This window comes from Euprymna scolopes, chromosome 35, assembly GCF_053919585.1.
Source record: "Euprymna scolopes isolate OS-2025 chromosome 35, ASM5391958v1, whole genome shotgun sequence".
Taxonomy (NCBI): domain Eukaryota; kingdom Metazoa; phylum Mollusca; class Cephalopoda; order Sepiida; family Sepiolidae; genus Euprymna; species Euprymna scolopes.
The window spans coordinates 23,567,832-23,593,950 of record NC_136516.1 but is presented as its reverse complement, the minus strand read 5'-3'; positions in this window follow the sequence as shown (position 1 = coordinate 23,593,950).

Sequence of the window (26,119 nt, the reverse complement as noted above, 5' to 3'; positions counted from 1 at the left end):
AGTTGATTTAATGGGTAAAGAATAAACGCACAAGCGATTGCCATTTACAAGGAGAAAAAGTCTGAGTATTTAGGGGGCTATATACAAACAGAAACTAAACAGGGGCAAAAAAACAGTGAAATCCGACCAGCGTCTATCCATGTAGTGTAGGCTGGTTTACGACCCCATCGGGTAGCTGGGTCCACGGAGATGCCACTTGCACCGAGAAAGCTACTTGGCGTGAGAAGCCTCCAGAACCGTCGAAGATAAACCTTTTCAGGTGGTCACAGGGCCCGGCATTCGGTGAATGAGTGAGGAATAGGTCCCGATCCAGGCTGCACCGTCTACAGAAGATATATGCGAGGATCAGGTCGCCTCGAAGCTTCCTGAACTCAATGAAAAACCGATTTAGAGCGCTTCAACATTGCTCATAGGATAGATCTCTGAGTCCAGTCACCATTTTCGTCGCTAAGCGCTGAACCCATTCAAGACGCTGGATATCCTTCAGATAATAGGGGCACGTGGCCTGAATACTATATCGAATACGGCTTTGGCATCTGTCATGCGTCATTGTATCTCAATATTACAGTATTGTGGCAAATAAGTGTATTACAAAATGATAAGGTTGGTACGTCAACTAGTATCAGTTGTATGCAATCTTCGATATACAATATGGAAATTGTTGTCTTTGCAAAATGTGACAGAAACACATGGAATCGTGTTTCATTAGCGTTTATACTTTTTCACGGCAACATGTACTTGAATAAAGCAAACAGTTATTTCATTCAATACATTACACAAACTTTTGTTTACTTTCATTTTATAAGTTGTTTGTTTTTTAGGCATTTCTGTATAGAACACTGCCGTCTTGCGTTGCGATATTGTGTTTTGGTGATGGAAACAACATAAATGCGCTTAGAAATCAAAAATGAAACGCATACCGCGTCCTTGTCAGTTGACAAAACATATATAGTTTTGGCTTATGAAGACGAAAATATATACAAAATCTGTGAAGGAGAAAAACAGAAAATTTTCAATTCGAATATTCAGTGTAATACTTTTTAATAAGACCTATATCTAAAAGACACGCTCACATTGGTATATATATATATATATATATATATATATATATATATGTGTGTGTGTGTGTGTGTGTGTGTGTGTATGTATGTATTTCTGTAAACCTACATTTTCTAATGATATGTGCCTGTCCTTATTTATGAAGCTCAATGTAATTACAGAGAAATATAGTGAATAACTGAAACAAACTATATTCCATAATTCATAATGTTGACCATCTTATAATTAATTCCTTTCATTCAGTTGTCATTTACAATTCTTGGCAGCATCTGCTTCGTAGCGCAAGATCAATCACTTAATTATTATATCAATCAGTGAATCTATTATGCTCTTAACTCATCAGAAGAAATAGCAACAATCAACCCGTCAAAAGGAAATAAAGTGCGATTTCACAGGATTAAAATCCGAAAATGAAAAGATAATCTGCAAATAGTTTTTAATTTGTTTTCATTACGCCATAAAAATGGCGTAATGGAAACATATTAAAATGTACTAGCAATTTTTCTTCCAATTTTAGGATTTTAATCAGGTGAAATCGCATTTTATTTCCTTTACTTATGGCGACTTCATTTTTTATCTATTTTATTGATAAGCTTTATTTATTTACTCTTGTTTATTTCTTGCTTTTTTATCCGTTTATTTGTTCTCGTTTTTAATTTATTGACTTATTTATTTGTTTATTTATAAAATATATGCCCATATTGTAAAATCAACAGTCAGTGAACAAATATACATGCTTATTTATAGAATTTTCTATTTTACTGTAAGGTTTTCATATCTATAAATAAACTTAATTTCGATGGTTGTAACTTTCATTTGTGTTTATCTTTTCCTCAAAGCTAGAATAAAAATATATTTTATAAGTTTATATATTTCGTTATAAAAATATGTTTTCCAGACCATATAAATGCAGACAGCATATACGAGTCTTTATTGGTGAAGTATTCCGTTCCCAAAGCCCCTTAGTAAGAGTACTTAGTTATCCTTTCGGATCAATTATGTGGTTGGTTTTCTCATGTAACGTTGCTTTATGATAATACTTCTCGTAGGTATATATCAACATTCCAATTAATGGGGGGCTAGGCAGATATATTATTTTTGTTTATCATTTTTGGATTAAATATGCAAAGTGCACTCACCTTTATCCGGTTGGTCGACTATTGTGTTCTTCTTCGTTTAGTTTAGTATTAGACGGTAGCGTTTGAGATGGTGTTAATGGTTTACGAGTGGATGGTTATATCCTTAATTCGGCTGAGTAATTTATGCCAGCCTATTCTTCGACAGTTTTCGGTGAGATTAGTTATCAATGCAAGGTGTCCCCTTTTTAAGTAAAGTTATTAACCCGTGGTGTATCAAGACTTCTATGTATCATTTTAACGTTACTCTTGATTCATTTATTAATTAATAAATATATTGAGAACGGAAGGGTTATACATTTTGGTATTACTATTATGAAAGGATCGCTATTCGTTCTTACATTTTATTTAAAGTGCAGCCTCCAAATGTTTTCAGCTTATAGCGGATTCTACATTTACATTTGATAACTTTTCACGGTTCTTAAAACTAATAATCTCATGTTTCTCCACTAAACATAATTAACAGAGTAAAGTAAATGGACTACATGTTTTAGCTTTCTTGTCTATTTTCAATTCGACTAATGGTATTTTGTTCGTGTTGATTAATTCCAGTAGTGTACCGAGAGTGAAGTGTCCGTAGCATATGCATTGACAGTGTATGATCATAGAATCTGTCTGCCTAATAGTTTTTATTTTTATTTTTAGGCTTTCTACGTTCCATATTTTAGCCTGATTTACCACTGAAAATGTGAATCAGTTATTGATTAATAGGCATTCGGTCGGTCTTTGGCAATGGCAGGTCATTTTGTTACCACTATTATTAGTGCCAATAGTTTGAGTATTTCTCCTTAATATTTTATTTTTCTGCTTTTTATGGTCTTTCTAGGATTTAAGCACAATTTAGTATGATATATTATACTCACAGAGGGTTGTGTGTTTTGCTATATCATAACACTTCGGTTCGACTAAACTGGAACCTATCAAAAGCAGGGATTGAACCTACAACCATCTAGTTGATAGTTTGCAATTCCACCCTCTGGCCCATGGGATTGGTGGCCACAAACGATATCATCATATGTCTATTCATATAGATATTTAACCGACGCTGTTACATTGTTCGATTTGTTTGTTTATTTACAAAAAAATAACGGTTCACGAAACAATAAGCGGGTGATATAACTCACGACAGTGCTTCACTCAACAATGTGGGAGGCTATAATTATCATATATATATATATATATATATATATATATATATATATATATATATATATATATATATATATATATATAGTCTTTTGGTCGTCGTTGTTTAAAGAAACCGGATAGGAATATGCATTAAGATTGAGCCAGCCAAAGCTACAAAATGTTTTAGGATATCCACGAGGCGCAACATAGTATCGCACACATTTCAGATAGTAACATTCTTATATGTAGGTACAGAAAACTATATAGCGACAGATAGTCGGTACACCATTACTTAGAATAGCGTTGTTGCCTACCCGCCAGGCGAGTTTAGTCGCGGATGCATGTCTCCTCATTGGATGAGATATGTGTGTACGTAAATAAATATATATATATATATATATATATATATATATATGTATATATAAATATATATATATATATATATATATTAAGTCACTGGACTGCAATACATAAGGTCCGAGGTTCGAATCCTACCAACGGTCACGCTACGCTGATGAGGAGTAGGGCTCCGAAACACGCGTGTCCGTAAATTCGTGTTTTTAAAGAGTAATATATGTATATATATATATATATATATATATATATATATATATATATATATATATATATATATATATATATATATATAGTGTTTTAACGTGTTTATTAACTACTTATATATATATATATATATATATATATATATATATATAATACATAAATATTATACGTGCGCATGTGTATGTGAATATGTGTATGTAACGTCATACGTGTTACACATTTTCTTCAAAACACTTCAATTTCAGATTTGCATAAAATTTGTAACACAATCAATAAATCAGGATTCTTTCAACTTATGTTTTATAATACTTATATTTTTAAATGCTTAATTTTTTTATAAATGAAAATTATGACTTTTAATCAAACTTCAATTTAGGGGTGTAGATTGTAAAATAAAGGCATCATATATTAATTGTATTTTTTAATCGGACATAAAATTATCGGAAACCTATTAAGTTAACCGCACTGAGCAGACACACACACACAACACACACACAACACACACACACACACACGCACACACACTCATATATATATATATATATATATATATATATATATATATATATATACGTGTGTGTGTATGTGTTTGTATAGTGTCCCGTTTTCATGGCTTTTGATATTGTTGAGAAACTTTTTAATGCGTTCAAGGCGCTTTTTTTATATCTGAACTGTCAGCAGGCGTTTTCTAATTATTTTCAAGCTATTTCAACCTCTAGTTTACCATCACTCCTGACAGTTGACACTGAGATCTCTTTCATATTAACGGGATGTGTCATTGTAAGGGTTGGATAGTTCTCGAACTACTTTTTTTTATCGTTTTGGTCTTCACAAATCGGGTTCTTCCTTTACATCGGCGATCCTTGAGGATTTCTCCGTTGGCTAAACAGTATGCAACTCTTTGCAACGTCGAATTAAGGAGCTTTGCAATGCCTTTTATTTTATAGGACGCACGCAGTAAGAGTAGGAAAATACCACCTAACATAAAAGACAGGTATCGAACTGTCACAAGTGAAAGGTAAACAAAACAAAAAGCTTATGGTTTGTTTGCACCTCACTGATTCCAGTTGTCCATAGAAACAATATTTTCGATCTCCAAGTCTTCCATCGATTTATATATATATATATATATATATATACATATATATATATTATATATATTATATATATATATATACATATATATATATTTATATATATATATATATAGACTTATATGTAATACACTGAGTTACTGTAATTCAGTAAGTTTTCAATATTTTCAATTTCCAAGTCTACCATCGATTTATATATATATATATATATATATATATATATTTATGCATATATATATTTATATATATATTTATATATATATATAGACTTATATGTAATATACTGAGTTACTGTAATTCAGTAAGTTTTCATATACCAATGAGTTTTAAGCCAAAAAGAGTTGACTTTAGTAGTAAGCTACAAAATTATCACATTTCATATATTAATATTATGTGGAAGCAACAAAATTATCACATTTCATATATTAATATACTGTGGAAGCAAAATCAAAACTTCAAAAAGGGTGTTGATGGCAACAAAAAGTGTATTTCATTTTACGTTACAATTGTTTCCATGTTCAGTCGAAGAATTTCAAAAATTATATTGTTTGAAAATTTTTCCAAAACCAGCATTTCTTCAGACTTTATGAATAAACACACTTTTGACAATAGAACATTTTTGAAGAGAAAGAAAAAAAATTCCCTTAACAGAAAAAGCACTTGAGAAACATTTACCTTTGCTGTAGCTACGGAAAAGCCCATTTAAATAATAATATATCGCCTAATTTTCGTATCCTTATTTAACAACAGAGTCACAGAAAACCCTAAGCTATTTAAATATATATATATATATATATCCCAATCGTTGAGTTTCTAAATTAGATATCGCTGTTTCTTTATTTCCCAATAATTAATTTTTTATAAAAATAGTTTTTTTTAATTTTCATTTCTATATTTATAGTATGGCCGTGACAACCTAGCAATAGCGTAACGGTTAAAAAAGAGTTCTATAAGATATATTTTATAATCTCTTTGTAAAAAAATCTGGGGTAAGAGAACAAATGAAAAGTCCGTTGTAGAAAAATTCTGTGGCGAAATGCGTGAGTAAAATTTAATCTATGGAATAAATACTACTTGTGTAGGGAGACATATGAAGTCTTTTTTTAAGTTAAAATGGAAAAGAGTTCAAACGTAGAGAACTAAATTAGAAGGGATATAAACTGGCAAAATAACCTTCCACGGCCTCTGTAAATCGGAAAAGAGCGAACGAGTGAACTCTAAAAGTAAACGGAAGGTAGTAAGTTGTTGATGTGTCTACTAAAAATGGAATTAAACGGGGCAGCGCAGAAGCGTTAGAGAAGAAAGGAGTTTGGTAAGGATGAGGGAAAGGGGCGGAACCTAAATTAGGAGGTTTCAGGTTGCTTGGTGTAAGAAAAAGATAGTTCAAATTAAAGAGGAAACGGTAAAAGATTAATAAAATAAATTAATTAATAGGTTTGGAAAGATGTATAATTTAAAAAAAAATATTTACATTGGTAAAAGAATTTGTAGATAACAATAATATTGAGAAATAAGCCGTGCATGAAAGAACTGTTAAAATTGATAAAACAAATTAGTGAGAAAGGATAACTGAAAAAAAAGTAAGATTCAAAGTCATGTGTTGTTAGGAAAAAAGTAGGGCTAATAAAATATGGTGGTCTCGAAAGAGTTGTAGAAGAAGGGGGTGCAACTGTTACAATAAGCGCTTCCGGGGGAAAAATCGGACATTCATTCAGCAATATACAAGTATTTATTGGATTTTAAAACTGTTTCTGTATATTTATTATTTCAGGTTAGAGTATCCTTGTTGCTCCATCACATCAATTTAAATTTATAATATTAAGTTTATAATTATACATATCTATTTTGCTAATAACATTTCTCCAATGAGACGAGCTTATTAATTAATGTTTGTCCTTACGTCCAGTGTCAAAAATATTTGACACTGGACGTACGAACAAGTAATTTATATATATATATATATATATATATATATATATATATATATATATAGTAATTTATAAAATATATAGGGCGATTAAGCTACACTGAATATTCTGCGTTTCATCCACTATAGGATTCGTCAGGCTTATGCGGGAATTCTGTGGTTGTTTCTCGTTTTTATATATGCTGAGGATTTTAGTTAGCCAACCAGCTTTCTAGTCGATGAAACGCATTCAGTGTAGCTTAATCGCCATATATATTTTATAAATTACTAACTGGCTCTACCTACGTATTGAGCGCTTGTGAAGTAAATACTTAAAGTTTACACATAAATCTATACTTTCGTATATTAATTTTATGTGAGTAAATGAAGTATATATATATATATATATATATATATATATATATATATATATATATATATAAACTGAATGTCTGTGTGCGTGTGTTTGTGTCTGATCAGAAATAGGCTCCTATATGGTTGATTATTAAAAAAAAAACTGATTGCATATAATGATAGAAGATGTATCGAGACACAGGAATGAGTAGGTTAGATCTGGCTGAACGGTGGTTCATTAAAACCGTGGGGTCTGCATTCGCGCCTGGTCCACAAAGTATATTATTATATAAAAAATACAAAAATATAAAAATTAAAAAAATAAACGTTTACAAGTGTTTTTGATATAGATGTACATAAGAATACTTTGATAAGTATGTTTTAACTTAGATAGGGATGGTAGAATAAAACTGTGAGGTCTGCGTTCGCGCCTGGCCTCCATAGAATAGAAATATGTCACAAAGTTTAACAAGTTTTTTTTTTAATATAGATCAACAGAATATTATGATAAGTGTTTCAGTGTGAACAGGTATTGTATAATAAATTATGGGGTTTATCTATTTTATTTTTCACTTTCATCATATTTTGCTTTGGTTTTGATACCCCACATTCGAAGTTATCTATTTACAACCCTTCCTTTTCATAACCTATCATACTTTCATAAATCAGAGTCCATTTTCTTTAGGCTGTTTTTGAACCCAGTCAATGACGGGTACTTTTGCTTGTATATATATATATATATATATATATATATATATATATATATATATATATATATTTATATATATAATACGAATCCCAGCATGTAGATCAACATCCAGAAGAAATGACAGGTGTGATAGAATAATAGTGGCGAAAAAATCACAAAACACAATTGCAGCTACTCTTCTGATTTTTTTCTATTTATGTAATCATGCCCAAGTTCTTCTTTTGTTTGTTTGTTTGTTTTACTTTATTTTTAAGTTAATGACTTACTTAGCTATTGATTCGTCAAGGCGGAAAACATTAAAAAATAATAGAATAATTAGGTGCTGTCAAGTATTGAACATTTTAAAGTTCTGCAATAAATAAATGGTAAAATGGACAACATCTTGGAATGTGGACTATAAACTTTTGTTATTTATTTGTATATGCTCTGTAGTAACATTGAACTTCATAATAAAAAATGTGTATAAAGAAAGGGGGAAATCCAATTGAATTAGCATATTTTCACATAAATATACGTAATATATATATATATATATATATATACAGTGGCGTCAAAAAGGAAGTCCGCACTTGTCATTTTTGTTAAGAATCGAACAGTTAAGCTTAATTGAATGTAACTGTTTAGCAACCTATACCTCATTTAATTATTTCATAGCTCTATAATTTTCATATTTGACTTTCAATTGAAATATCTACATCAATAAAAAAATAACTTCAAATCGAGAAGGCAGGAAGAAACTCCGCAGCAAAAAATGTGCTTAAAATATCCACCTTTTAGGCAACAAAGCATCTCTAATCATAATTGTTGTTGTTCCAGGTTATTCAACGAAACATTTAAACTATAGTTTTTCTTAGTTATCGCCAGAAACTCATTAATCTCGACTTTTTTGTTTATCCAATCGAGAAATCGGCTGCAAATTGGACTTTGATGGGAAAACGTTGCGAATGTCTGCAAAAGCACCTAACACGGGCAAAACATGTTTGCGATAAAACTAAATCTGGTCGTTCTGAGTTACTCCTTACAGGGAAGACAATGCTATCAAGATTCTTAGCCTCAGAAACAGATTTGAAACGGCTTCTTAAATCCAACAACTGTGTAACCTTGTAAAAATGCTCTCGTTCAACAGTTAAGAACAGAGTGAAGGAATTTAATTTGCGAGGCTGTGTTGCAAGATGCAAGCCAATAATTTTTGCAAAGAACAGAAAGCGCCATCTGGATTTCCTCAGATGCAATAAAGATCATGACTTTTCATATCGATCGAAAGTAACTTTTAGCGAAACAAAACCAAGTTCAATAGGGTAGGCAGTGATGGTAGGCAGTACGCCCGTCGAAGGAAAGACGAAGAAGTTTATCGTAACTTCACAGTTTCAAAACAGCAAGGTGGTGGAGGTTCAGTTTTGGTGTGGGGCATTATTATTGCTAATACAGGGGTCCGACAATATTTTTCAGAATCTTTGAAAAAGTTATTCAAGGTGGTTACTAATCACAAAAACTTTTGAGATTGTAAATACATAGTTGAGGAGTGAAAATCAACTACTAGTGTAATCAGTTTTTTAGTTTTGCTTTGATCATTTCAGTTTTTTGTGATTTTTGCGTAAACTTGCGCGACACTATTTTTCAGACATGACAAAAATCCGATTTTATAAAGAGCTATGTTCATGTATATGTTGCTGTATGCAAATTTTATTCTTGTAAACTTAGCTGTCGTCATTAGAATCAATTATCTGTTCTATTCTACTGGCAAAACAATTAACTTTAATGAGGTGAAATGCATTCAAAAGAAGTCGTTTGTTTGGCACGGTAGAATCGGGAAGATGGACTCAGCATCAGAAGGATTGCCATGGATTTAAAGCTGTCGAAACCAACGGTGAAATACATGCAGAAGACAAACTCCGAGCGGAAAAAAGAAGAGAGGACGGAAAACAGCAATTGTCAAGAGGACTGAAAGGAGAATGAAGAGGACTGTGACACGGCTTTTGACACCTGGAGAAAAAAGTTACAGCAAGAAAAGTGAAGGAGAAATGTGAATTGGATGTAAACGTCCGAACAGTACAAAAGAATGCTGCATAGGATTGGTTTGAAGTATGCAAAGGCTAAGAAAAAAATTACACTAACAAAGAAACACAAATGAGCAAGACTGGAGAGTTCTAAAAGGTGGTTAACGAAGCATGTTGACTTTAAGAAGGTTATATCTACTGATAAGAAGCGTTTCAAGTTTGATGGGCCCGATGGATAATGTACCTGGACGAGAAGGGGTGAGCCTGTTGTACTGAACAAACGAAAGATGAGTGGAGGAGGAGTTATGGTTTGAAACATGATATTTGTTAATGGAAATATATGGTTGGAAAGCTGAAAGGACGACATAACAGCGAAAGCTATGAAGAGAAATGGGGAATGATTTCCTTCTACAGAACGACAATTGAAGACTGAATACGTCAAAAATCATGAAAGGATGGATGGCCAAAGTGATTATGATTACTTTGAAATGGCCTGCAAAAAGCCCAGATCTAAATTTCATGGAAAAGGTTTGGGAAATGCTTGTGCAACTTGTCTGTGATTGATCTGAAATAACGAAAGAGGCTCAACTATGGGAACGAATACTAAATGCAAAAAAAAAACAACTAAAAGAAACACCTAGAGATGTTATTGTGCATATGTTTAATCATTATGAAGAGTGATTGATAAACGTGATTGAGAAGGAAAGTGATATTACAGACTATTAACAGTTTTTGAACGATGTCCGAAAAATAATGTCGCGTGTGTTTTGAAAAAAATGATGAAAATTAAATATTTTTCCTTTCCTAATCGATTTTCTTCCTAATTTTTATTACATGTATGTCTGTATATGTTTATGCTATTCTATTGAAGGAATGACGTCACTCTGTGGTATTCGGAAATTTGAGTACTAAAGTAATCGAAAAATATTGTCAGGCCCCTGTAGTCCAGGGCTTATAGTCCGCTTGCCAAGTGGAATTAATTCGTCTAAGTATTATTATGTTACCTGAGAATTTTCTACTTTAGCCGGAGTGTGGATGATTATTCTATCTTCATACAAGATAATGCTCCCATTCACACAGCTGGCAATGTCAAGAGGTTCGTTGAAGAACATGATATTCTATGCCTGGATCAGCTTGCACAATCTCCAGACCTCAACCTTCTCGAAAACGTATGGCATTACATCAAACAACAGCTACGCAATAATAACATTTCTAATCTGGACAAACTTTGGACTAAAATTAAAGAAAAGTTGGATACCCTTTTCACCAGAGCATTGCCACAGACTAATTTAAGAAATGCCCCCGAAATTGAACACTATCACATTGTATGCTTCTAAACATTAACTAGTTCATTATGTTCCTGCTGTATTTGTGTTGCATTAATGTTCTAAAGTTACATTTAAATAACGATTTCCCATTGTGCGGAATTGCTTTTTGCCTTCTGGATTTGATGTTAATTTTTTTACATTGGCTTGAACATTAGAATACTTCAATTAAAAGTCAAATATGAAAACAGGTAAGGAATAAAAAGCGAATCAAATAAGGGAGATTTTGTTTAAATAGTTACATTCTATTTAGTTAAAATTTTCGTTTTTTCCAAAAAATGACAAGTGCGGGCATTCTTTTTGGCTACACTGTATTTACTATATCTATCTATCTATCTATCTATCTATCTATTTGTCTATCTATATGTATTATATATATATATATATATATATCTGTGCAGATGTGTGTGTGAATGTACATAATATATATTTATAAAGCACAGCATGGATATATATATATATATATATATATATATATATATATATATATATATATATATATATCACATATGAAAACCTCATTTTTCTTTGGCGCGTGCATGTTTTAGTATTATAATCCAGAAAGTTATCATTTTATCTTACGGGTTTCATTTTTTGACATTTTAAATCTACGAACGAATGGATCGTTTTTGTTAAATTTTTTTTTACTTTTTAATGTATTCTCCTTGCGGATATTTTCTGCTTGTACAGTTAAACTCCAGTACTGATCCGAAATCTATTAAACGTAAACATGTGACAAACGTAGAAAAAAACAAACAAACAAGAGTTACAAGATTCTGGGAGAAACAAAGAGAATAGAAAAATATATTAGAAATAATGCGGGATTTGTTAAACCCTGGTGCAAAAGCTAACTCCAGCTTTTGCCTAAGAAATCTAAACTCCGTTAAGTTTGACGGAGCAAAGTTATTGTTATTTACAATGAATCTATCTATAATTTTATAAATTTGTGTTTTTTTTTGTGTGTTGGTATTAGAAATAAATAAACATTTTTTTTCTATTTATTTAAAAACAAAATACATTTTCTTATATATGGGTCGTGGAATTACATTCATCTGCAAAAGATCTAGCTTATTTGAATTTAAAAATTCATTTTAATTAATTCCTTAATTTCTTTTTTTAACGAATTACGTGTAATTATATCCATGCAGATATCCTACATTATTTATACTTGCGTAATAGTTGCGAAAGAAACAATTTTTTTCTATATATATATTTATGCGTATGTATATTTGTTTTAAAATATTGCCTACCAAACTCCTCTATACAACAGATATAAAACTTTGTTTATAGGCTATTCGAGCCCATTCGAAAGTTTATATTTAGCTTTTCTCCAGAGAGAATTGGTACCAAATGTATGCAAATGAAGAAAGTAGAAATTTGCAAGGTGAAAGTCGAACAGCGGCATTAGTAAAGTTTCTACTTGTTTGGACTTAATAAAGTTGAAGAGTTACGAAAACGGAAGTGGTACAATTAAAACGATCGATATTTTGTGCTCCATATTTTTTCGGCATAGTCACTACAATTCTCATCGGCGTTCAGAGCGTGTTTTGTCATACGGTGGTCGATACGAAAGTAAAGACTACTATGTTTTTTTTAACTCAAAATGTTGAAGACCTACGAAGATGGGAGTGGTACCATAACAACAAGCGACATTTTGTGTTTAAGGATTTATTTTCTGATATAGTAACCCAACATTTTCAATGAATTTTTGCCATCAATTTAATCACGTACTTCTATTTCTGTCGCACGTACATAACATGCGTTGCTTTCTTAGAGTCTCCTTTTAATCAATATCCGTAACAAAGAAATGGATCTTTCAGCTCATGAATGCATAACTTTATTCATTATAACAATGCAATTTGAAATTCTGCTTGATGCAGTTGAGCGGAACAAAATCCGGATGATATGACTTTTAGAACGTTTTTGTATTTTCAGCTTAAGTTTAGGGGACGTCAGAAAGTAATAATTAAAATTCAAGTTTCATTGACGTAAAATGAAAGTGTATCTAACTTAATATGTCTTGTATACTCTACCAAGCTCAAGCCACTGTGCCATCGTCGTGATAATGCATCCATCTCAATGAGCTCCATGTGTAAAAGTTTTATGAAAAATGCGAAAACTAATCTTTTCAATTGTCAAATTAAACTTTATAAATACGAATATTTCACATTTCCAATTCTACAATAGGGGATTATTTTAATTTCAAAGGAAGATATTAGTCAACTATACCATTGCATTCATAAAATTATTCGAATTAGGTAAGGGTGAGGAAATACGTCATAATTTATGGAGGTGATTTAAATAGGTTTCAAAGTGGCGTTTTCTTTTCTTTTTTATAACTGCTTGTCGCGTTCATCGTGTTTTTTTTAAATCGATCGCACTTGAAAGGAGTGAGGTCTGATGAATTTACTATACTTGTGTTTCATAAAGTAAATTACCCTCGACTAACCTGACTATAAGTGACATCCAACCTTAAACTGGCGAGATCTCTAGAAGCGGGAATATCATCTGCTCTTATAACTTATTTTCTCTTGCCTGTTGAATACTTTGCATGCCCCATGCTTCTCTAGGAGTAACTGACCGCATGTTGTTGTCTTGTAGTGGGGGAAAATTGTGATTAGTGGAAACAAAAGGTATTTAACAAAAAAGCAAATTCAACAAACAAAGAGTGTGGTTATACGTCACTACGACTACTGCAAGTGACTGACTTAAGCATTACCATGTGTTACCAGCAAGGGACTTAAGTTCCTAACCTTTATAATGCGTCGATTACTTTACGAGGAGCGTGCAATAAGTAATGCCCCTGACCCACTTCCCATATCAGTAGAGCAACGAAACTTGGCACAGTTATTAGTCTTTCTCTACATAGGAAGCACACAGAGTTATGCATTTCTCCATCGTTTGATGCAGCTATGGAGACCGTTTTTGTAGAACACCCCAGGTTGGTCCTCCAACCACGACGTGACTTCAGAAACCAAGGCTACATTATCTGGGAAACGCCTTCCTTTCAAAAACAACTTCATGGCTGGGAAGAGTAGGGAGGATGGGGAGGATTTCATAACTACACGCCCGTGCTTCTGATCTGGCGACATGAGAGTTGTGGACCGGAGTGTTGTCCTGCATGAGGAGGGTACTTTTGCAGATCTTGTCCCGCCTCTTGATTTTGATAGCTTCCCTTAATTTCCTCAAAAGTGAAGCATAATATGCTCCTGTAATTGTGGTACCTTTGCCAGGAAATCTGTCATCACTACTCCGTCCTGGTCCCAGAATACTATGAGCATAACCTTGTCAGCGGACGGCTGCATCCTTGCCTTCTTTGGAGGTTGTGAGTCCAAGTGCTTCCACTGCATTGACTGGGCTTTGGTTCCTGAATCATAGTGATTGACCCAGGTTTCATTCTGTGTAATCAGTCTTTTGAAAAACTTTGACTCATCTTCTTGGCACATCTCCTCGAGCACATGACGCGTTCTCGCTTCTGGAATGGTGTGAGCAACCTGGGAATCCACTGGCAGACACCTTATGCATACGCAAATGGTCATGAATGATTGTTTCCACAAACCCGGAACTAATCTTGACATCTTAGGCTTTTTGGCGAATAGTAATGCGCCGATCTTCCAAAACGGCAGTCTCAACTTGACGGACAGATGCATCATCAATGGCAGAAGGGGGGCAACCCGGTCTGGGAGCTGTTTCCACAGACTTCCGGCCATGTTTGAATTCACGATGCCAGCGTTTTACAAGGTTATATGATAGGGGATTTTCAACATAAGTTTCTTTCATTTCATCAAAAGTCTCCTGTGGTGTGCGTCCTTTCAAATACAAAAACCGAATCACTGCTCGACATTCAACAGGCTCCATTTCACACCTGACTCTGTTCAAAAACCTGTAAAATAGAAACCATAATTAGTTCAGAGCTGTAATTTGCTACATCACCCGTATAGATAAAAATCATTGCACATGCAAAATTTCAGCTAGATCAGACAACTGGAAATGGGTCAGGATCATTACTTATTGCACGCCCCTCGTATTACTATCGGAGGATTAAGGCAATACAACAATGAAAATATTTATATGTTTGTGTAATATTGTCGGGGATTTTTGTATGATATCGGGTGTGTATATTATGTGTGTGTCTAACTCACGTATCGTCTAGGGGTATAAAATTTACGAAAACAGATACATTTTAACGACATGTAACAAAAGTGACAAATAACAGTTTTCTGGGGTTGTAACATAAGGTAAAACGAAGAAACATACTTGGTCCGTCATCTTTAATGGAGGAAATAAAAATACTATTTAAAATAGGGGTCGTCACGTTTTTTAATTCGATAGCAATTGCCTGAAATGTAGTCTGATGAAATTACTGCATTTGTGCCCCATAAACCTAAATACCCTCAAACAACCCTATTATAAGTCAAATCCCAATTTAGACTGTAGAAATCTCCAGATGCTGGCAAATGTTCTACTGTTTTAGCTTCTTTCTTGTTGCCTTTGTGAATCCTTTTCCTGCTCCACGTTTCCTCCAGAATTAACAAAATGTGTGTTGTGCTTTAGGAGGGCAATTCATTTGTTATTAGTGAGAATAAAATGTATTAAACAGAAAAGCAAATGCAACAAAGGAAGGGTGTATGTGTACATCAGTCCGACTGTTGCAAGTTAAAGACTCAAACATATCTATGCACTACCGGCAAGGAACTTATTCTCTCAACCTTTATCATAAAAGTTGATCGTAATCGAGTGTGAATATGGCGCCACAATGAAGAAATATAAATGTAATGTAAACAAATACCGTGCTGCACAACTCCCTACTTAGAATGTTCCTTTAAAATCCGGTCTCTAATATAGTAACTCCATGTCTCTGAATGGCAATATTCATTGTTTGAGATTAATAACCTTAATATAAATAATAGAAATACGGACTAGTGTGTTTGTTTCTCATCTGGCAAATGTCGGTTTGCAATTCCAATCCTCGTCTTTAGGCATTGATAAAAAAAAAAAAATGAAGAAAAAGAATGAGGGTCGATTACATCAGCAGGATGTCATTATAGACGGGATACTAAAAGGTTCGGAGCGCATGTGTTGGCACGATTTTATGCGAGTAAAACATCGAACGGTGCATGATGAGAGCGGATGTGAAGTCACGAACAAGATAAAAGCGTTCATAGATGAAAGGTAAATCGTGGCGCGGGAAAGTTGATGTAACAGAGCCGAACAACACGAATCTTTTTTACACAATCTGCAGTGTGAAGTTTTCCGCTTAGAAAACGCGGACCACCCATTTTTCAGCGATGAATTACAATTTTGACACGAGAAGTCATAACATTGTAGAAAGGCGGTCATCTGACCAATTTACTCAGCCCAGCGACAAAGATCGCAACAAGCAAATGCTTCTTTTTTGCGTGCTTTACTCTTCTTTAATGTTTCTGTATTTCTCTCGTGCTGTTTATCCCAGTATTTTATTTTTCTTATTTAATTGCAGGGTTGTCTCCGTGGAGAAAACATCTTATTTGTATCTTTCATTCATTTACGACCTGAAAGAATGGCGACGTGCATGAAAAACATGTCCTTGATCATACAAAATCCTTAAGAATAGAAAGAAATTACATAATGTTACAAACAGAATAGTATACTTTTTTGTCTTTCAGCATATATATATATATATATATATATATATATATATATATATAAAATGGTAATTGGTAAAATCCTGAAGAAAATTCTCAATGCTATTGCAGAGCAAATATATATATATATATATATATATATATATATATATATATATATTACTGTTTTATCTGCTTAGTTACACACGTTTCAGTTACCGAATTATATCAACGAGCATGTAAATTCATCAGTTTTTTTTTTTGCTAAAGTCTGATGAAGTTACTGGGTCGTTGATACTATTCGGTAACCGAAACATGTATAACTACGCAGATAAAACGGCGATAATATATATATATATATATATATATATATATATATATATATATATATTCTGATATATAAACCCCCCCTCTTTGAGTTGAGCAATGTCGTAAATGTATTTCACCCGATGCTTATTTAACGATTTAATGAACCTCGCTGTATGTTTGTTGTTAACAAACTAGTAGCGCGAGTATTGTTGAGCGATTGGCAAAAAATAATGTATGGAGAGCAGAAAGATGTCTGTTTGCATTCAACTTCTGCATGTCAGTAAAGCCGAGGAAATAGAACCCCGGAAGGGAATCCCGAAGTATAACAGTTCTGGGTATTAAACTATTATAGATCTCTACTCTGAAGGTTAGTCGGGGGTATTTACGTTAAAAGGAGTCAACGGCTTGTCGTTCATCATCTACCATTAAAGTACTTGTAAAATAGGCCAAAGAAACAATATTTCTTCGATAAGACAGTGGCTGAAGCCTAAGTGACGGTTCGGGACTTATTAAGTTGGCGACTCTCTTTTGTATGCACTAGCCCAAATGAGACGACGATACTCTATAGATATGAGTTGTGTTTATAAAAATATGAGATTGTGTTCTTTGATTCGGATATACAACGACCTTATTGTACTTCCAATATAAAACATATGGTGCATTGAATTTGCTACGCTGAATATGTGTGTTCGCACAGTCCTGTGTTTCCATGGAACAATTAGATAATGAACGGGGTCTGTTCCTATATGTAGTTTTGGTTTTAAATGCTGTCTCGGTGTAAATTGTATGTTTATTGTTCTTTGCGCATGGTTGTTGTTATCCTATCATTAGAATTTGTTATAAACACATATAACACACCAACAACCCTAATAAAATATAATTGTTAACATACTCGCGGGATGAAGATTAAATAAACCGTGAGAATAAGAGAATCGTTACTGATAGAAAACTTAAAACTAGAAATTAACACGTGTGATGAGATATCCAACATCTTCCTCATGCAGATAGTTTCTTATAAACGAATTAATTCTCAACAAAGTTGCTTCATTTAGATTAAATAAAAAATTACAATTTCCTTCCCTTAACAAGAAAAGAAATTTTCCGAAATATAAAAAAAGCGTTTTTAACAACAACAAAACACACACACACACAAACACACACACACACACACACAAACACACACACACACACACACACACACACACACACACACACACACACACACACACACACACATATATATATATATATATATATATATATATATATATATATATATATATGAGTGATTTTTCCGACCAGAAGCGAAGAAAAAGCCGTTTCCAGGTCGGTAGTACTTTGTGAACAGTAGCCTGAGATGTGGGAATCTTTCTGTTTCTATGTCTATCCTTGTGGTCATGTCACTAGTAAGGGTGCTGGAGGTAAACATTTCATCTGGGCTGACGTTATCCGCCTGATAGTAAGGGACCCGCACCTTGGATTAATCACTAAGGAGGCTGTCCTATCAGCAGTATCAAATTACCGGAGCTGCTGTTTTGCCATTTCGTGAATGGATTCTGGACCGTACAATAGTTTCTGATAGGGCCTCTCGATGTCATACTAGTGGGTAATTGTTACGGCTTTACCTTATCTTGAGCTACAAAAAGACATTTCTTGCCTTTTTCTCAGTTACGTTTCCTCTCTGTCCTGCTCCAACCAAGTCTATCGACCTGTTCTACAAATCCCAAAACCTCAACATGACAAATCTCCAAAAACAAAATACGAATAAGCCTAGAACCAACGTCGACCCCTACTACCAGGTCTCCTTCTCCAACATCAGGGGTTTACGTTCCAACCTTCTAGAGGTTGAAACACAATTACAGGAGACGAAACCGGATATATTCTTTTGAAGTGAAACTGGCATAGGGCCAACAAATTTCCTAGACGAATTCATAATAAAAGGATACTCTAACTTAACATCTAAATCTAACCCCAAGATCGCCATGGGCATGGAATATGTGCGTACATTAAAGATGGCTTTCCATGTGGTAGGGATATCTCCAGAGAATACCCTAATTTACCTCATATGTGCTTCTGGATTGCAATAGCTTATACTACTGCATTTATATTTCCCCTCTATCGCTCCCGCTAACAGTGGGGTTACTATCTTTAAGAGCATATCTGCGATAATTGACCACATCCTGGCTGTTCATCCTTCGGCAAACATTCACATTGGTGGTGACTTCAATGTCCACAATGTGAAACGGCTGACTCACTCAAGTTAGTATGCAAGCCTTCTAGACTTTTCCTCACAATTGAACTATGTTCATGTTCCGTTCTATCTCCTCTTTTTTTTTCATTTTTTATTTCCATACTTGGAGGCCAAGCGCGGAAGCAGCCCCCACAATTTTTATGAACCACCGTTCTGCCAGATCAAACACACCCATTCCTGATCCCCGATACATCTTCTATCCTTATTTGTAATCAGTTTTTTTTTTTAAATAGTCAACCATATAGGAGCCTATTTGTTACTGGACACACACATACACACACAGATGTTCAGCTTTATATATATATATATATATATATATATATATATATGCATGCATATACATATATATATATAAAAGGATGAAACACTAGTGTCCGTAGCTATTTAATTATTATAGTAAGTAATTATATATATATATATATGTATATATATATATGTATGTATGTATATACATATAAATATGGCACAAACTTTACCAAAGACTTTTCATATCTATTTGCGTAAGAATATCTAATTATTATATAATGATCTATGCATAATAGCTAAATTGACCAACTTAATTCAACGGAAAGTGCTCAACGATATGAAACGAGTTCCTTAAAGGGACTAAAGGTCAATTTCAATCAGAATAAGAACAACACTATACAGAGTTTATCTACATCTTGATAATGCGGGATGCCCCCGAAAGTGTTTGAGGAATATGCCATGTATAATTAAGATAAATAAATACTGTTTATTCTTTATCGTTAATTATTTATTTATCTGTTTCCAATGACTGAATAATTCCTGTATTGATAAACCTTCACACACACTATTTCATCCGATAAGCAATGCTTCAATCAAACGACGACACACGACATATTCCTATCTATATATATATATATATATATATATATATATATATATATATATATATATGTGTGTGTGTGTGTGTGTGTGTGTGTGTGTGTGTGTGTGTGTGTACACGTATACTTATATTAATTTTGTAAAGAGTATGTGTTGATCTATCAACGTTCCACCATTTAAATGTTTCTACAATCTCCAAGTAAAGTTTGTAGTCAGAAAATAAATAAGATGAAATAAAATAAAATTTTCTTAGAATGCCATCGAAAAAGCGGAACTGTAATTTCTTCCCGACTTGGTCGGTCGTCTAAAAGTGCCTGAAGACTGAAGAGTTTGGAACAATATTGCTTTTTCGTTCAATGAAACAATATACGTGAACTTAATTAATCAATATGTTGTATATATATATATATATATATATATATATATATATATAAAGAAAAAGAGAGAGATAAATAGATAGGTAGACAGATATTATGTATGTATATATGTATGCATACACGTATTTTGTGCAATTATATTCATATTTTATTCAGACATTAATGTACAGCAGGGACACAATCATGTATATATATCGATATATATATATATACACATATATATGTATATATATACACACACACACACACACATATATATATATATATATATATATATATATATATATATATATATATATATATAAGACTTTGTTTCGATGTATGATTTTTTTTATAAAGCAGTCACCGCTTATCAAAGGTTAAGAAGTGTACGGTGGTCGATGGGAAATATCGTAGTAATCGTTATTATCGAACTTTGTTTAATTGGATGACTTAAGAGGGCGGCTCATCAAGAACTTGTTCACATTGAACTGGAAGACAACTATAGTGTAGTCAGTTGAAAAGCAGGAAAACAGAGAACAGTTCCGGAGGCTTGCAGTTTTCCAGAAAGAAGCTTTGTTTTTCGGGGATTCGTAGTTTTTTTCAATTGTTCTTCAAGATGACTTGATACTATTTTTAGCGTACCTACTACGATCGGAATTATTTGTTTTTTTAACCCCTTTATCTCCAAGGCCAATGGAGCATAATTGCTCCACTTTTCGTTCTCCTTCTCTCTAATATTCCTACCCTAGGGTAATGAGAAGTCTACAATCTGCCAGTTTTTTGAGTCCTTGTTAATGACCACCAAATCGGGACGATTATGTTCCAATTGCTTTGTCTTTATGACACCCTTGTCCAATTATTCCTCTACATTTCCATCATGACTTGTTCTGACTTCATCAGGAACCTCCTAAAATCACTCTCCAGCACACTTCACCCCAAACGTCTTGCAGACCTTCCAATATAACCGGAGTCCCATGCGATCATGTCTTTTGCGGTACTCTCTCTCTCTGGGATAATCCACTACACCCTGCTGCAACGTGCGCAATTGACTCTGAGGCCTTACCACAAATACAACATTCGGTAGCAACCTCCTCTCCTAGAACCACTTTTATGAACAAGTGTGTTCCTAGTGACTACTCTCGTACTACATAAACAAAAGCTTCAGTACTCTTAGCCAGATACACAGCTCTAAGTCATTGCCATAATCTGTCGTCAGCCACTTCTGCTATATCCTGAAAGAATCTTCCGTGCATTTGCTTCCTAGCCAGTTCCTCTGCTCTTTCTCTCTCCATACGTTTCAAATAATAATAATAGTAATAATAATAATAATAATAATAATAATAATAATAATGATGATAGTTTATAGTTATATCCAAGCAATAGTTTTCTTTTGATTAATTAAATGTTAATAATTACTATGATTTTGACGTTAATATTAATGATTTTAACTGAACGTGATTTGCTAGAAGTAGAGACGAAAACTCCATTTCCATATCATATATTGGCATTGTGCCATACACACACACACATACATACATACATACATACATACATATATATATATATATATATATATATATTAGGGCGTACTGACATATACAGTTTTCTGTTCGAGAATGCTAAAAGTTGCTCCTATATGTAAAAGTAAGTTAAGAAAATGTTTTAGTATTTTTCAGAGCCATTTTCCCTTGCCGCCGAAAAGTTAAAATTTAATTAAAATACGAGAAAATGTATTACTCAGTTATACCATAAGAATTGCATTTTACAAGTAAATAATTGCACTGTGGAACAAAAGAATGTAGAGTTAAGCATTTCAATCCCTCTTTGTGCGGTATTTAGCCATTTGCTTTTGTGATTCAATCTTAGCACGAATATATCCATCCGGGCGAAGTTCTCCAGACACTGTCGCTGATGCTTCCGTGACAATTTTTATATGTCTCTCAATTGCTTGTGTATGGCAGGGAAACTAATCTAATTCTAAACTGATTTGGCTCTGCTTCTGATGCCTTCCTCAATTTCATGATCCGTGAAAATCCTTGTTGTCAGAATTTCGATCCAGTCAACCATTTCATAATCATCCTCAGCATTGAAATTCAATGTTGGAATTTGGAACTTTCTTACTTCTTTAGTTTTCACTTCTCTTGATCTTGCAATTCTCCCGAGGACTAGTTCCCTTATTTCTTCCCTTTCATCTTTCATCATTTCCAACAGAATATTTTCTGGATTACTAAATTACCCGTTATGCTGAATATATTTATCGACTGATTTTCGAATATTTTCTGGAAGGTACCTGGAGAGATGAATAACATTTCACAGGTGTTGAGCTCCATAGAAACACCGGGGTCTTAGTTTAATTCTAAACCAAGTTGAAGCATATACTTTCATGATATATTCTGCCATGATCTTTAACTCCTCTGATGGATTCAAGGGAGAAATATAGAGTCTCAGAATTCTATTGGCCATAGTTAACCACCTTGAATACACCATGGCTCTTGGTTCTTTTGATGCAAGAGTTGATGGCACAAATATCATACAGGTATTTTTTATCTATACTCAGGGATGATAGGTCTTTAAACTCTGGTAAATTTCCATTTTTGGCTTCAAATTCAACAACTTCCGGCGATTGACATGTGACAAGAGTTTTACAAATTTTTCCACTGAAAGCAGTAAGACGACTTGTTGTGCTATTCAAAAAGGTGAAAATGCTTCTGAGAGGTAATTCATTCATATGCATCATGCAAACCAGCCACTGAAGGGGTCTATTTATATGCACCTCAAGTCGTCAAATTACGCCATTGTGGGATCCTGTATTTACCACTATTCCATCAGAGCTTTACCAATTTTTCCACTGTAAGCAGTAGGACCACTTGATGTGCCATGCAAAAAGGTGAAGATGCTTCTGAGAGGTAATTTATTCATATGCATCATGCAAACCAGCCACTGAAGGGGTCTATTTATATGCACCTCAAGTCGTCGAATTACGCCATTGTGGGATCCTGTTACCACTGTTCCATCACATCTTACAGCCCTTACATCATTTAGAGTCATATTCATCCAAAAAATTAGTTATAGCAGCAAAAATGTTAGCAAATGGTCCACTTGAAGGGGTAACATGGCCTAAGTACTCTGAATTGGGCTCATTTAATAGAACAACATGTTCTTCTGTAATTCGACACCTCATGTTTACAGATGGGAGACATCTAATTACACCTTTTCTTCAATCAAAGAATATGGAACCTAATGTCTGAATTTTTTCTGAAGCACTATCTCTAAGTTGGCTTCTCAGATGTTCGCATTCTCTCCACAACTTTGATCTATAAACTGCCTGCGTTTTGTCATTTTCAGTCACTATTCCAGAATCAGTAAGAGTAGCTGTGGCAATGACAACACCAACTGTATTTGAAACACCATATCTATCTCATTTGCTAGCCATAGTAGGATGTGACGTCATATTTTTGGATGCTCTATGTGATTATTCATCTTCATAAATGTTCTCAGAAGAAAAATCCCAGTTTGAACTGTCAGAATTACTGATGTGATCTAAACTTGTTGAAGGTCCTTCATTCAGCATTGCAACTTTATTGTAATACTGCTTTCGTTTTTTTTCATTTCGAATTCTTTTTTTCTTAAAAATTCACTAGTGTCCTTGTCAACTATCCCTATGACCATTTCTCGTTTTTATCTTTTGTCATCTAAAAATGATTGTTCAGCACGTGGTACTTTTTTGTCCTTAGGACAGGTACATAAATCAAATTCACAGTTGCAGGCAGCAATGTCAAACAACAGATTTACTTTAGCACTCAGTTGTTCTATGGAATTTTGCTTTTGTAATCCTTTTCGTTAACACATTTCGCAATTCATATCGAAGACTTACATTTTTCTGCTCATTCATCGCAGTGTAACACTTGGAATACCAGCTTTAATCCATACTCCCATGGCAGATATATCAATATTAGTGAAAGTTTTTGACGAGGGAGTAGTGTGAGGTATATGGTTAAAACAGAAGAAGAAAAGACAAAAAAAAACGTACCGGGAGTATCTGTATCGTTCTTTGGGGGAAAAGTAGGAAAGGATAGCCAGTGTATTTGTATACGCGAAGGGCATCTTGGGAAGGCAGAGCATGATGGGAGAAGCTATTTTTTCCTGTCTCTTCCTTTTTTTTCTAGATAGGAGGATATAAAGGATGGGAAAAATATTCTGGGGGGGCAGAGAAAAAAGAGTCGTGAACATCTTCTCTTGAAAAGAATTTTGTATTGCTGACGTTCGGATTTTGCGGTGTGACATTGGTGGCGAGAGGCCAGGTGTGGTCGATAGAAAAAGAAGAGAGCAGAAAAGTGCTGTTGTCGAGAGAGTGACTCACTCCTTCCCGAATCCCAGAACCGAATCCTGATTATAACGCTTTTAGGTCAGTTTAATAAAGTATAGTCATCATCATCGGCGGTCACTCGTGTCCGAGTAAGACTGTCCTCCGTTGTGGCTTCTGTGGGTCCTCAGGTGAGCATAGAGCCCAATCCTAGACCCAATTTGTCTTGTGCAATTTGGGCAGATAAAGGTAGTGGTGGTGGGGTAGGGTTGGGTGTGTCTGGTTAATAATCTGTCCTTTCTGTGCTTGCGACTATCCTCAGCAGCTTTATTTAGGTCACTACTATAAAGCGCAGCACCTTTGTGGACAGCGCTCCTCCATGCGAACCTGCTCCCAGCCACGTCCTCCCATGTCTTAATGTCTTGTCGTGGTGGAGAACCTTGTGTGTTCCGATGAACCTGAGAGCGATGCCGTCCGGAGCCTAGGCTCCTGGTAGGGCCACCCATGGCGGTAAGGTTGAAGGGGAGGTTCCAGACAAAAAATAAAGTATAGTATAGTATAGCACAGTGTAATATATAGCCAATAGCATTTTGAGAAATAATTTTTTGATTAGTGGCTAAAACATTCTCAGAACACCATTTTTATAAAAAATAGTAACATTCCAAGAAGATAACAGTATATTTCTAGTACGGAAGTTAAAGAAATAATAACTGTATATTTCGCGTATAACGGATACATAGCAAATGTTGACATTGATGGCGGCAAAGGAAAATAATGTAATTAATATCAAAATAGGTATAATTCCTTTCTTTAATAACAGGAGCAACTTTTTATCACCATCGAAAATTAATATGACAAAAAAAGTTTGATGTCACTACACCATAAAATAAAAGCTAAATGGAAGCCATATGCTGTAGACGAAAAAAACATCTGCGGAGAAACATGTGCTGCAGAATAGAGAAAAAAGGCCAAAGGCACTAGTGTTTTGATGGGATGATGTTTTGCATATAATAAACTAGTTATGACCAAAGTTTCATTTCATTCAGACAAAACACAAAGAAACGGGGGCTAATTAGAGTCGGGGCCCGTTTTTTTTGGTCATCCTATATATATATATATATATATATATATATATATATATATATTTATATATATATGTATATAAATTTATCCCTGAGG